At 36.7% G+C, this 15,177-nt stretch overlaps 1 protein-coding gene across 2 annotated transcripts in view; it reads right to left on the minus strand.

Annotated features, from left to right (window-relative positions):
- The window catches only part of PCDH7 (protocadherin 7), a 423,966-nt gene that overhangs the window by 395,202 nt on the left and 13,587 nt on the right, over positions 1 to 15,177 (minus strand). The gene's annotated exons all lie outside the window — the stretch shown is intronic.

The raw sequence follows: 15,177 nt of genomic DNA on the forward strand, positions 1-15,177 counted from the left end.
TTTAGAAGGAGACATTATCTTGAATTCATTATCTCCAAAGAAAATGCATATAGGAATAAATCGAATGCATTTGAGGAAGCTACATTATGAATGGCCTCCTCCAATTCATAATATATCCCTTCGCCTCTTGATAAGTACTAGTATAATAATGGTTAATATGGACTCTTACAAGAAAAAAGACCATATGACATAGTTGTAAGAGAGGAAAGAATTATGACTAGTGCCAGATATAACTGCATCTTATTTCGTTTAAGATGTCCCAGAGAACACCCATCAGGCTGTCCCTTCAGTGGCATCATTGTCAGGCCCCTCCTTAGAGAGTAAAGACATTATCGTCTGTTGAGTTCCTGTACATCCCAAGACGTGTGCATCATTATCAAATTTAACCCTCACAACACCCCTGAATGGCCAATATCACATAGGACATAAATTAATGATATTGCTAGTCCCAATATTCAGATGGTACTGCTATGGTTTGAATGTGTCCCCCCAAAATTCATATATCAAAAACTTAATTGCCATTGTAATAGTATTAGGTAGTAGGGCCTTTTAGAAGTGATTAGGTGATAAGGATATTCATTTCACAAAGAGATCAATGCTGTGTTTCAAGTGGATTAGTTATCTCAGGAGTGAGACCCTGATAAAAAGAATGAAGCTGGCCCCACTGGTTCTCTGCCTCATGAGCTCACTCACCATGTGTTGCCTTCCAACATGAGATGACTCTCTCTAAACGCCTGTATCATGCTCTTGGGCTTCTCGGCCAACAGAACTGTGAGCCAAATAAATCTTTTTTCTTTATAAATTGCCCAGTCTGTGGTATTCTGTTACAGCACAGAAAACAAACTAAGACGGATATTGAAGCTCAAAGAAGTAGGATGAGACCTACTGTACCTCAAGCCTGGTCTCACTACCCCTTCTTGGCCTCTGATTGTAGCAGGTCAGTCAGATCACATCCAACAATCATAGTATTTGTATGTAACAGGCACTTGATAAGTTGAATAAATAGTTTGTAAAAGTTTCTCCAGTCTTCTGCTCCTATTAAAGTGTGAAACATTTTTTCACATTTCAAAATATTTGACAGCCTTGTGTATGAGAATAAACCTTTCATTTTACAGAAAAATAACTGATCGCTTAAACTTTTGCTATCTCTGAATTTGTTTAAAACACTAATAAATTATTCTGAGGGAAAAGCAAGATACAGTGCAAGTAATAATAAAGTATCTATTCAGTAATAAAATGTTGAGATTGCACAGAAAAAAAAGAAAGCTTGACTGGAGTCTACCCAAATAATATTTTGTGGCTTATAACAGGTGTTTATCAAATTTTGAGAATGTCTGCCAATCAGACCTGTAGTATGCAAAACAATCGATCCCTAAGATGTCCACATCCTAATCCAGGAAACTTGTGAATATGTTACCTTACATGGCAAAGGAGAATTAAGATTGCAAATGGAATTAAAGTTTCTAAACAAATAAACTGAAAATAAAATTTTCTTGGATTATCCAGAAGGACCCAGTGTAATCACAGTGATAAGTAGACATTTATCTCTTAAATGTGAGAGAGGCAGAAGAGAGTCAGAATGAAGAGATAGGAGAAATATTCTACTAGCCATTCCTGGCTTTGAAGATGGAAGGGGATCAAGAGTCGAAGAATGCAGGCAGCCCTAGAAGCGAGAGAAGACAAGAAAACAGATTCTCCTCTTGACCCTACAGAAAGAAACACGACCTTGCCTCCACAGATTTTAACCTAGTGAAACCCATTTCTGACTTTTGACCGTAAGAGTCATTTAAAATAAAAAAGTTTGTTGTTTTAGGGCACTGCATTCATTATAATTTGTTACAGAGGCAATGGGAAGCTAATAAATGAATAAAGTTAAGATTTGGAAGGCACTTGGAAAATTATAATTAGATGCATTAGCCAACATCATGTAGGACATGAATTAGAGGATCCTGGTTGTCTAGTACAAACATGCTTCTATTTTCTTAGATCCAGTTCAGTATTAACTATATAAACCATATGAAAACATTTTAACAACATACAGGTTGTTTTAGCTAATGCCTTTAGAAAATCATAATTTAAATTGCCATGATGGAAAAAAATAATTCAAAAAATGCATTGAAATACTTAAAAAATAATACAAAAAATGCATTGAAATACTTAAAATGCATTGAAACTCCTAAAGTATTAAGAGACTTCGTATATCTTGTTCAAATGATTCATTATACTGCTGTATTCTGATTCACTAAAGAATTCACTACTATACCAGTGGTATAAATGACCCAGTGACACAAATGACCTATATTTCGAAATCCTCACATGGGGATAGGCCAGTGCAAGGAAAACCTATATATGGTTTTCTAGATCCTACACAATTAAACAGAAAGAAAGGAGAGGAATAAAAGAAGTGAAATGATTGAAAAGGAAAAAAAAATCTTCTTTCCATCAAGCAGACTTAGTTAAAATAACCATTGTGAGAGGAAATTTTTTTGGAATCAAGTCAATTTTCAATTTTGTCATTAGTAATGTTAACATATTAGACCACTAATATTTACCACTGGAAATATCCTCTCAATAGGCTGTGCCAACCAATGCATTAGCTCAAACTATGACCCTGAGAGAATTACACAGAGATTCTGCAAGGCTTTGTGGAAAGCAAATGGGGCAAATTTCAGGAATAGTCACCAAAAATAAAGACTCAAGAAACTGGAAAAGTTGGCAGCATAAAACACTAGGAAGATTAGATGCTAAAATATTAAGGCAAGGACTGTAACTAAGGCGAATTGCACTGTGGTGCCCATTCCAGAACATCTACACCCTGCTCTCCCTTCAAGCTGCAGGGCCTTACAACCAAAGCTAATTCCCCGAAAATCAATCTGGTTCTTGCAAACACCAGATTGAATTAGGATTTTTGTTTACTCTTTTACCCTGAGGGTGGGCCAGGACACTTTTTAAATGTTGTGGTCTTTCTGCCTGTTGCTTCTTTTTAATAATTTTCATAAAAGATAGAAATATAATTTTAAAGTATTTAGCCACTGTTATTTCCTAGAGGTGAGAGTCTTTCAAACCTTGAATTGCTTCAGGATTTGTAAAAATAATATCTCTTTAGCCAGGCACAGTGGATCACACCTGTAATCCCAGCACTTTTGGAGGCTGAGGCAGGCAGATCACTTGAGGTCAGGAGTTCAAGACTAGCCTGGCCAACATGCTGAAACCCCGTCTACAAAAATTAGCCGGGCGTGGCGGTGCATGCCTGTAATCCCAGCTACTGGGGAGGCTGAGGCAGGAGAATCGCTTGAACCCGGGAGGCAGAGGTTGCAGTGAGCTGAGATCACGCCACTGCACTCCAGCCTGGGTGACAGAGTGAGAATCTGTATCAAAAAAATTAATAATAATAATATCTCTTTCAAAGAAAAATTATATGTGCATGCACACACACACAAAAATAAACTGAGTAATTTGATCCTGGATGGTATCAGCACTAAATAAGGAGCACCTAATTTCCACCAAGACACAAAACCAAGGATCTGTTGTTACAGCTTTAAGAGACTTCATGCAGGGACCAAGAGTGACAGGAGAAAAGTCGACCAGGATTGTTTTGCCTCCACTGTTTTCCATACTGCCTGATGCCCCACATGAGTGCCTTTATTAGAAAGCCTAGTGTCAAGGCTTTTTGTTCTTCTAGAATCCTCCATGAATAGAAATATAACTTGGAGAGGCAATATCTTAAAAGCTGTCATCAACCAGTCACTTAAGCAGGATTATCTGAAAGCCAGCTGATAACAAGTACCAGTGTTAACAGGACACATGATAGGCGCTCCAGTGAAAAGGAGAGCACTAGATAAAAGCACCTAAAAATAATTAGAAATTGTAAAAAAAAAATCATTATAATTGTTCTCCCAATATCCCAGGGCTAGAACACCCTCTACAACCAATTCATAAAAAAAAAAACAAGGTGTAAAAATATGAGATTACGTGACTGTTTTTAGGAAAATATAATTTATGACTCAGATGAATTGTACTCTTCAAAGAAGTTGCCATGGGAGGGGGTAAACATTCCAGAAATGTTTCCATGATTAAAAGTGCCTATATATCTTCTTTATATAAACTCCTTGTTTTTTTGGAAATCACTTCACAGCATCTGTCCCTCTACTTTCAATCTCCTCGATGATGGCAAAAGTTCCCATCTGAAGGTGATTTGACATCTAAAAATAACTAAAAGTCATTTAGAGCCAAGAGTGAAGAATTCAGGGTGAACAGTTACAGTGAGTTAAGTTCAGTTTTGGTCAAAATCATAGAATGACTAAAATACAGGAAGCTAATGGGAATTGCTCATTAACCGGTTCTAGGATTGACAATTAAAGAATTAATCCATTAGCAATCTATTAAAAGCAAAAACCTGTTGAAATGTAAAGGAGGAATGTGAAGAAAAATACATCCCAACTCAGCTCCAGTGAGAATAGTTGATGCCCTATGGCCAAGGCTGCAAGACTGATGCAGGACTGGTAAAGGAGAAAGAAATCAAAGCCATATTCTAACTCTTGTGAGGCAAGTGTCAAGTGTCATCCTTCCTAGGAATCAGTCAGTCCTTCTTCAGGGTACATATGGTTCCCATTATAACCCTTATCATACTACATTATAATTATTCCTGAATAAGTCTGTCTCCCCTACAAGACTGTCAGCTCCTGCTTCATACTACTGGTGTAATGGAACATTAATAATTGGGAGTTAAATGAATGAACAACACCCACTGGACACGTAAATCATGGTTATATTATTATTAGAGTCTTACTTATGGTCCCACCTTATTTGGAATTATATAGGTTAATGGAGACATAGCCTAAGGAAACTTTTTTGCTTTTACTGACCCTTAGTCTTGTATGGATCAAGGAATGTTGGAAACTTGCTGATTTTTTAAAAAATATAAATTTGTTAGTCTGTTAGTCCTTTATGGTTTTTTCAATGCAGCTGGGACATTGAATTTGAAAAAACATTCAGCGTTTAAAATCCTACCACTTGGCTGCTTGGTAGATACTGACTTCTGACTTCCTCTGAGACAGTGAGAAAACAGCTTGGCGGGAAAAATGAAGATAGAGTAAGTGCAAAAGCTTACAGGATGCCACTGCGGAAAGAAAAGAGCAAAACCTCAGACTATCATAAACTGACTCTGTTGTAGAGCATTCTGAAGAATCAAGGGAGATACAGATTGCCTCCAATCCCATGTCTTTCAGGAAGATTGCCAAGTACAGAATTTCTACTTTGCTCAAGTCATTATTCTAGTAATTTTCCTCCACAACTTGAAATCTAGTGAGATAGTTAATAATACTTATTGTGAAAGCAGCTTCCAAAAATGCCAATATTCCCCCAAAGTTTCAATGCTCACACCAAACTGATTTTTTTTTTTTTAGTTTGCAAAGATAAATTATGACTGGTTTAAAACATAAAGTAATTTGAGCTTGTGGAGGTATGCATGTGTGTGTGTGTTTGTGTGTGTGTGTGTTTGTGTGTGTGTGTTTGTGTGTGTGTGTTTGTGTGTGTGTGTGTGTATGAGAGAGAGAGAAGGATTGACAAGAAGGATTGAAGGAGCAGAGAATGCTATGTTTTAATCTGTAGCATTTTCCTCAGAGGCTGATATTTTTTCAGGGTTTTTCAACTATAAGTTTAGGAGAAAATGTAGTCAGAAAGATACAACTTCCTATCTATATTCCCTTAGTACATTTACTTCTTACTATCTTTTTCCTTTGATGAAAAAGTCCCTCCCCCACCCAGTTTTTTTTCAATTATTCAGTAAAAAGGCCCAGCAAGAAACCAGCTTAAGTGATAAAAAAGAAATAAGCCAAACATTTTTTGAACCCCTGAGCAAAATTCTTGATTTTTTTCCTTTTGTAAATTAAGACTTTCCTCTCTAGTTCTGAAGCATATTTTCTCTCCTTTCTTCAATAAGACATTTCAGCTTTTGCGCAGTGATAAAATAATATGTCTTCAATTCTCCTCCACAGATGAATGCTAGGAATAAAATGTGACAATGTAACTCTGCTATTTTTGGTTACAAGATATTCTTTTGAAAAAACTATTTTTTTCCTTAGGAAAATACTTAGCTTCAGTTTTTGGCATCATTATTTTATTTTTGTTTATATTTCCCACCATCTTCCCCAAAGCTAGTTTATTTACAATATTATGTAATAGATATTATATTAATCAATATCCAAAGTGTCACTTGGATTTTTATAGTGTCTTAACATTTCCCAGAGAGTATTAGATGAATTAATTAAAGAACAGAGATAAAGAGAAGCTGAGCGATTTGCTCAACATCAGAGATCAAGACTAAAATAAATCTTGTAAAATCTGTATCTGCCTCCTAGCCAGGATTGTAACCACTAATATGATGGCATATTGTATGGTAAGTTATGTGGCTTTTAGATGTGAGGATCTTTCTGCATTTCAGTTTCTTTTGATATGAAGCAGTATGTGATGAATATTCTTTTTCTTTCTCATATGAAGCCGAATTAAAACAAAATTCACAGCTCAAGTGGCAGCACTCTTTTAGTATACCAATGACAAAGATCAAAAAGGCATCACACCTGTCAACTCTGAACTCCAGGTAAGTTTCACAAATATGCATGATACAATAATTAGGACTAGAAATGTTTCTGAATTTCCTTTGTTTAGGCTTCACACAAATCACTCTCAGTTTCTTTGCACAGCATCTCTGTAGCTTAATATATAGAACCCAGCATTTCTAAAGAGAAATGCATATAGCCATATATACATGTAGGTTGTAAAAGTACTATATTATATGGATCAATTTGTTTTTTCTAAGCTATGTCTGTTCTTCCTTCACGATGTGCATATGCTATCCTATTAATGGCAATACGACACAGTGGAGACATCAGACACTTCATATCCCTCCAGGGTGTGCCTTCATCTAATGATTAGCAAGCAATATTCTAGATAATACTTGAGATGGTAAGCACAAATTCTTCATTAAACTATTTGTCTGGCTAAGCAGTGCAGTTACATGATTATTTGCCATTAGGAAGCCCTGACTTGTGCTCTGACAATAACTGTTCTAATTTAAAAAAAAAAAAAATCAAAAATAAATTCAAAATTAATAGCCATGAATTCTCAAGAACTGATAAACATACAATTTTATTATTAACTGTGTGAGGTGAGTGTTTACACTATTTTTTACTGAGGACTGAAAACTGCCACTTGTCTGAGTGAATACAAAGACTCACAAGCGTATTCCTGGCATATCCAGGAAACATCTTGCAAGAATGATAATAATAGACACAGAGCAAATCATAAATTTCATCAAGTTCTTACAATGAGATCATGCAAAACACGCTGCATCCTCAATCTTTTCTTCTTCTCTTGAACCCTCCTTGAAAGCATACCAATATTTTCATTGACGTTTATAGATTCAAAATTAATTGTCCACTTTCAGACACTAAATTTGAAACAGCTTTCCAAATCGAGCCAGATTGTTCCAGCCCCTAATTTGCTTATACTCTACTCATATAGTAATTGCAGATTATATCTGTGGTGCCCACAGTTATTCAGCAAATAACAAACACTATTCAACTTTCAGAGTTATTTGCCTCTAAGTTGGTTGTTTCCAACTGGGAGTTAAACTTTCAAACGAATGATAAGGAGGTAATCGGTTGCGCATTGGGATCTGCAGGGGATTGGCTGGGTTCTTTACCGTTTTAGTACACTTTATTTCCATTCATAGGAAAAAATGCAATGGTGGCAATGTTTTAATATCTATTGTTGGCCAGGTGAAGTGGCTCATGCCAGTAATACCAGCATTATGGGAGGCCAAGGCGGGCAGATGGCTTAACATCAGGAGTTCCAGACCAACCTGGGTAACATGGCGAAACCCTGTCTCTATAATTTTTTTTTTTAACTAGCCATATATGGTGGCACACACTTGTAGTCCCAGTTATTTGGGAGGCTGAGGTGGGAGAATCACCTGAGCCCGAGTGACACCCTATCTAAAAAAAAAAAAATCTACTGTTGAGTAAACAAAACTCTATAAATGCATAAGTGGACTAAGGAAACAGCCTCACACAGTTAATTCACTAGTTTTTGAAGTCTAAAATTTTAAATCATTCTAATGATACTCATATCGACTCAGATCATATGTATTAAAAACATATTATATAACTGATCTCAAAGTTACATTACAAAGATCATACTTTGAGATATCTCAGTTGAAAAAAAATACTACAATGAAAAGTGTCATCCACATATTAAGAACACAATGTCACAGCAAAAAAATCACTGCACCATTGTTTTCATAAAGAATCAACTTCAGATGGGCTTTGGTATTGCTTATGTACACTTTAGCTGATTAAAAATGTGTTTCATATTCTTTGAATAAAAAAGAAGAAAGCATGTATCATGAAAATTTATATAAATGCTTTTAATAAGAAGTAAAATGATATTTTTTAAGAAACTGTTAAATGACATAGGTCATATTTTAATTGAATATTTAATAATGAACACCTAATTTAGGTAAAACTAGAATCTTATATAAGTGATTCACTTTCACTTTATTTTCTTTCAAACATTCTGAAAGCTTAAAAAAAAACCTCAAGAGAAAAACATGTATCTTTTTTTGTGAAAGGTAAACAAAATGTACTTTTAAAAAAATCCTAGTCAAAATGTTATTCTCTGTGAAAAGGCATTTTCCTATCCTGAATCAACTGGCAATCAACAAAAACAATGAGATTATTTTTTCCTACCTGTACTAATGATATCAATAATAAACTATATACATAATGAGTGAATTGAAGAATATTGAAATAAAATAATGAAAAAAAAATATTTTATGAAGTGTTTCCCAAAAGCACAGGATAGAACTGGTCTAATATGCATCTTCCCATCTTTTGTTTTGCATAAGGTAAGGTTTAAGGTGAAACTATTTTTTAAAAAATTGGACAGAGTGACCTAATTTCAAGAACATAGCACAAGATACTAAAATAGCAAGGTTGAAATATCACTGAAGGGAAGACAAGCAAGGGAATCCAATTCCATTCTCACAGAACTAGTTGGCTATAAAATAGATGTGTTCCCTCTACTTCATATATGCACAGTGGCAGAGAGAGTGGCCTCTGCAGCCCAACTGTCCATACCTAAACCTCAGTTCTATCACTTTACAAATTGTGTGACCATGAGCAAGTTACTTAACGCTGCTGCACATTGCTTTGACAACTAAAAATGAAGATAATTATAGGTGTTACTTTATCATTATCACTATTTAATGAGTTAATATATGTAAAATATGTTGACCAGTGCCTAAAATATAGTGTGCAATGTAAGTTTAGCTCTTTATGTATTTACATATTATCATTTATATACTATTTACATATTATTACACTGAAACCAAAACTCCATGAAGGAAGAAACTTTTTTGTTTCATTTATTACTTCTTCTCCAGTGCCTAGAATAGACCTTAACCATAATTGGCATATAGTAGTGATTCACTATTTTCTTTCTGAAATGTCAACCGTATTACCTCTTTCTGTGTGTTTCATGTGTGTATATGTATATAGGCATATGAATATGTCCACTATACATAAATACATACTCACATACTTAAATTTCTTATTGAAGGTAAAATATTAAAGAAAACATCAAGTTTTAGTAACAGAGTAAATTTTAATATCCTTGACCTAACAGTATAAGCATTAGTTTGGGAAAAATCCAGACATTACCATCTATTTTTCCTAAATCCAACAGAAATGCCATCTCTGTATATGAAATTGATCCTTGTGTTCAACAGTTAAATACACTGAAAAACAGATTTAGATGCAATTTAAAAAATATATATTTGTTTATACCATCATTATTGCCATTTCCGTGAACAAGGGAACTGTTAAAGTTTCTAATATTAATTGTAGAGGGTCAAATGCAAAATTAGTTCTAGAAGCTTAGAAAGGTACTTCTTAGAAAAAGTCTACTTGCTGTTAGATTTTGTTGCCTAGAAATGCTGACCAAAGGAAAAGAAGGAGGAATTTCCCCTTCCGGACTTTGATGAGTTTATCCTGTATTAGGCTCACAAAGTCATCACTCCTACAGCACACTGGACACAGATTTATATATATACAGTTCCAGGTTACTCATTATTAATTTTATCATGGGAAATTTTTATTTTATGTTAAACATTGAAAAGCACAAAGGGAACAAAAGCATAATTTTAAATTTGTCCATGGATTGGTCTCATGATAAAACGTGTATTGCATGCATACATAATAACAGTGAAGAGTCACTCAGAGCGTGGTACCAGCCTCAGTTACATGCCTGGCAGTTTCCATATGCCATGAGAAATCAGACCCACTGGATCTGTGTCAGACCAATTATGCTACTGTGCATGAAAATCCACTGAGACTGTGCTTTCATAAGAAGAATTATTAAGTCTACGCTTCTGTTTCAACTGACTCCCTCTCCACTTAACTCCTATTGCTTTTCATTTTAATGCTGAAAATGCACTAAAATTTTAAGACTAAATATGAATATTGCCATTAAAAAGAACTGTTAAATTTGTGAAACAGTTTTTAGACTGTTTCATGTAAATGTTGATTTTACATTAATCAATATACCCTCATGAACTTATTGGTTAGCAGAATTAAAAAAAACTAAGATGTTATTTAATGTCAGAAATCTCCATGAAAGCTTAACATTGCAGACAGCAGTGATGTGCCTAATAAGTTAGATACAGTAAGCTAAACAATATATTTTAAATTTGATGCCCATGCAAACATAGTATAGATTCATGTATTTTTCACAAAAGCAATAGTAATTGTACCTTTTTTTTTTTTTTTCAATTTAAGAACACATCTATAAGGTTGGTTTTTTGGAGCTCATCAAGGGAAGGAAAGTTTCCTTTAAAATGGGAAGTGTACTTTCCCAGGAATGGACGGGCTGTGTGTAATAATGACAAGCTCACGAAGAAACGATGGTCCAGTCCAACATGTCTTTGCTCAGAAAAAAATAGATTCTATTATGGACTAAATTATGCCCCGTATTCTCTAACGTGGCTGTACTTGGAGGTAAGGCCTTTATGGAGAAAATTAAGGTTAAATGGGGTCATAAAGTTAGGGCTCTAATCTGATAGGACTAGTGTTCTTATAAAAAGAGGAAGAGACACCAGAGCTCTCTCTCCACTCAGGCACAGAGGAAGGGTCACCTGAGGATTCAAAGAGAAGGCAGAGACCTACAGCCTGTAAGAGAGACCTCATCAGAAACTGAATTTGCCAGCCCCTTGACCTGAGACTTCCAACCTTCAAAACCAAGAGAAAATTAACTTCTGTTGTTTAAGACACCCGGTCTGGGGTATTTTGTTATAACATCCTGAGTAGACTCACATAGACTCTCTCTACTAACCTGGAATTTTTTCAACTGTAAAAAAGAATGTTATCAAACTACTGTGAGTTTTTCCTATACTACCTAGTTTATGACAACAAGCTTTACCTCTCCATCTTTACCAGGGACATGTCAATAGCACTGAAAGTCATTCTCACAATACCCAGTGCCTATTGGTATATGTGGAAGACCGCACCTATTGGTATATGTGGTGCACCTTGATCTGAAATTATTGTAACTTTGAAGACAGTGACTAGGATAAGCTATCACAAGATCAAACAAGTGATAAGTGTAACAAATACATACACACACACACATATATGTATGCATACATATTTTTTGAGACAGGATCTCCCTCTGTCACCCAGGCTGGAGTGCAGCAGCGTGAACACAGGTGACTGCAGCCTCAACCTCCTGGGCTCAAGCGATCCTCCCACCTTTGCCTCTCAAAGTGTTGAAATTACAGGTGTGAGCCACTGCACCCAGCCTATATTTTAAATATAATATATTGAAAATGCCCCCCGAAGTGTAAGTGCAACTGAAAAAGAGGTTAGAGAAATTCATAGATAATTAGAAATATTCTCTTCAGTTGCTTTAGTGCTTCAAAAAGTTGCAAATGTTTTATATGACTCCCATAAACTGTCATGTAATCAGAGCAGAAGTTATAATCTAAAGTGACAGAAGAGGAGTTTCCAGAGACTTCAAGACTTGAAGGGGACTTCACAGGGTCACACCAGCCAGTCAGTGACAGAGCTGGGGCTAGAAGGCAGACTCAGATTCCCTCATCCAGCTTTAGTTTTCTATTTTTCCAGAAACCATTGAGGAGTAAACCAGTAAGAAGGTGGTAAGAATTTCAAAAGCCTTAACTGCAAATTTCACTAGCGTAGCTTGCATTTTGCAATCAGAATGGAGAAGAGGGGTTAGCGTTAAAAACTCACGTTTCTAGGCTATAGAACAGACTCCCTAGAACTGATTTTCTGGGAATGGGGCATGCAAAACCTACCTTTAAAATGACATTTGTGGCCGGGCGCGGTGGCTCACGCCTGTAATCCCAGCACTTTGGGAGGCCGAGGCGGGCGGATCACGAGGTCAAGATACCGAGACCATCCTGGCTAACACGGTGAACACAAAAAAATTAGCCGGGCGCAATGGCGGGCGCCTGTAGTCCCAGCTACTCGGAGAGGCTGAGGCAGGAGAATGGCGGGAACCCGGGAGGCGGAGCTTGCAGTGAGCCGAGATCGCGCCACTGCACTCCAGCCTGGGCGAAAGAGTGAGACTTAGTCTCAAAAAAATAAATAAATTAATTAATTAAAAAAATAAAATGACATTTGTGCCAGATAAAAATCACAGGTCTATTACACTTGGTTAACACAGTCCCACACCACATTATGAGATCACCCCGATTTTTTTTATTAAATATAGTTTTAATTCCATTTAATCTTTATTGTTTTGCTAAAAGATTACAAGTAAATAAATGAAATATATTATCTCATTTAGTCCATCCAACCAGTATGGGGTAGGAGAGCTCTTTGCATTTGGTCTGCTCTAAATATTCCACAGATTTTTATCATTTGTATTTTTTCAAGTTTCTTCCAACAGTGGAAAAACACGCTTTTGTTATCCTCTTTAAGTCTCAGCTTCCTCCAGTTAAGTTAGGGTAAGAAACCACTGTGTGGCAATAATGTGTCAAAAGTGGCAACTATTTTTACTATACTTGTCTAACATAACAGTAGAGAGGAGGCAGGTATGGTGCCATGCAGTTTTTCTACTTTCTTTTTCCCCTTTTTCTTCTTTGTTCTCCTCTTTCTCCCATAGTATGAGAGCAGAAAATGAATGGAGATGAAGCAGTTAGACTGGATATTCTGGCCTGAAAACAAAAACCAAACCCAAACAAGCCACTTGGTCTAAATATGAGGAAGTGAAGGTTTCCTACTTTTTCACACGAATCTTGCAATCATACAGCATGATGTTTACTGGCATCCTTATGGTCACCAGGGCCCTGGCCCAAAATTCCAGGCCACAAACATTTGCTTTTGTCAGGCTTGAACATCCTTCTCTGATATAATCTCACCCTACCTCCCCAACTCCTCACTAGAATTCAAGATACCTTAACCCAAGTCTCAGTCTTCTAAGCTACTCAGGGTTACCCATCTTTCCTCAAGGCCCTAATCAAAATTCCTGTTTCTTAAGGACTATTGATCTTTGTGAGGTGCTGACCTAGTTATCCACTTAGAGCAGTTTACACCCTGGCGAGCTAAAGTCTGAACCAAACTGCTTCAGAGGTCACTTACGGTCAGTTACACTTTAAAAGAGGAGTCCTTCGAAAATTCTGGGCTGCTCAGAAGTGACTTTCAGTTGCAAGGCATTGCTCTGCTCTCAAATCACTGCCCATTGCTCTCAAGATATGGCACTTTCCTCTTTGCTTAGTAAACCAAGATATGCCCCGCCTCACCTTTAAACATGGCTGCTTGACATTTGACTGAATAAAGATGGAAAGTTTATCAGTGAGCATGGATTAGCACAATGAAGGAATAATATCTGCAGGAACATATCAGTTGACAAAAACAGAGATTTGTGCGTGTGTTTGTGTGCACATGTATCTACATCTTCTCCAGATAATGATATTCAGAAAAATGCTAAAAACCTGTACGTTTTTGTGGTTGTTCTTCATACCCCCTCAAAATGTCAAAGTGTACTGTACGACCTGTGCGTCTCTTACTTGCCTCAAACATTTGCTTTAGTTTAGCTTGTCTAAGGCTTCCGTGCTTACATCACCAAGGAGAAGGGAAGCGGGGAGATCAGAGAATTACCCATGTGCTACCAAAACAAGGGTCACACACCACACAAGGAAGGCAGGGACTCTGGCCAACACAGCAGGTAGACTTTCATCTTGGAGACACCCACCCAGCAGGGGCAGAAAATAGCAACTATGAGATTCTCGGAGCCTAATATAAAATAGCCACACCATATTCCAACAATCCAATGTGAATGGATCTGCAGGCTACCTAGCAACAAAGCCTAGGCCCTTTGTTTATTTGTTCAACAAACATTTATGAGTGCCTCCTCTAAGCCCAGCACTCTGCTGGGCTGCGGAAATACTGTGATGGCAAAAAAACTTGAGGGCAGTCCCTGTGAGCATCATGTCTCCCTTGTCTCATATATATTATTTTTTCATTATCCTATGTATGAAGACAGGGAACTTATTCTAGTTGTTGTTGTATCTTCACTCCAAAGCCTTGCAGTGTGTATTAAAGATATAGAAAATCATGGCCAGGTGCAGTGGCACACGCCTATAATCCCAGCACTTTGAGAGGCCGAAGTCGGTGGATCACTTGAGGTCAGGAGTTCAAGACCAGCCTGACCAAAATGGTGAAACTCCATTTCTACTAAAAATACAAAAAATTAGCCAGGCATGATGGCAGGCACCTGTAATTCCAGCTACTCGGGAGGCTGAGGCAGGAGGTTCGCTTGAACCTGGGAGGCGGAGGTTGCAGTGAGCTGAGACCGTGCTGCTGCACTCCAGCCTGGGCAACAGAGCCAGACTATGTCTCAAAAAACAAACAAAAAAAAGAGATAGAAAATTAATACACTTTCTAGAAAATGAACGGATTAAACACGCACATCAAAGAAAAGTGTTTTGCAAAGTTGCAGATAGAAAATTATTCCCAGAGAGATATTTCCAACTGTGGAATTGCTCCCAAAAGACTTTGGTAGGTTTTTTTTTTTTTTTTTTTTTTAAGATTACCTAAAAAATAAAGTTAGGGTTATAAAGTGATTTGCCTAATTCTTGAGGGTTTTGTTTTTTAATCA

The sequence above is a fragment of the Nomascus leucogenys genome, chromosome 20, assembly GCF_006542625.1.
Source record: "Nomascus leucogenys isolate Asia chromosome 20, Asia_NLE_v1, whole genome shotgun sequence".
NCBI classification, from domain to species: domain Eukaryota; kingdom Metazoa; phylum Chordata; class Mammalia; order Primates; family Hylobatidae; genus Nomascus; species Nomascus leucogenys.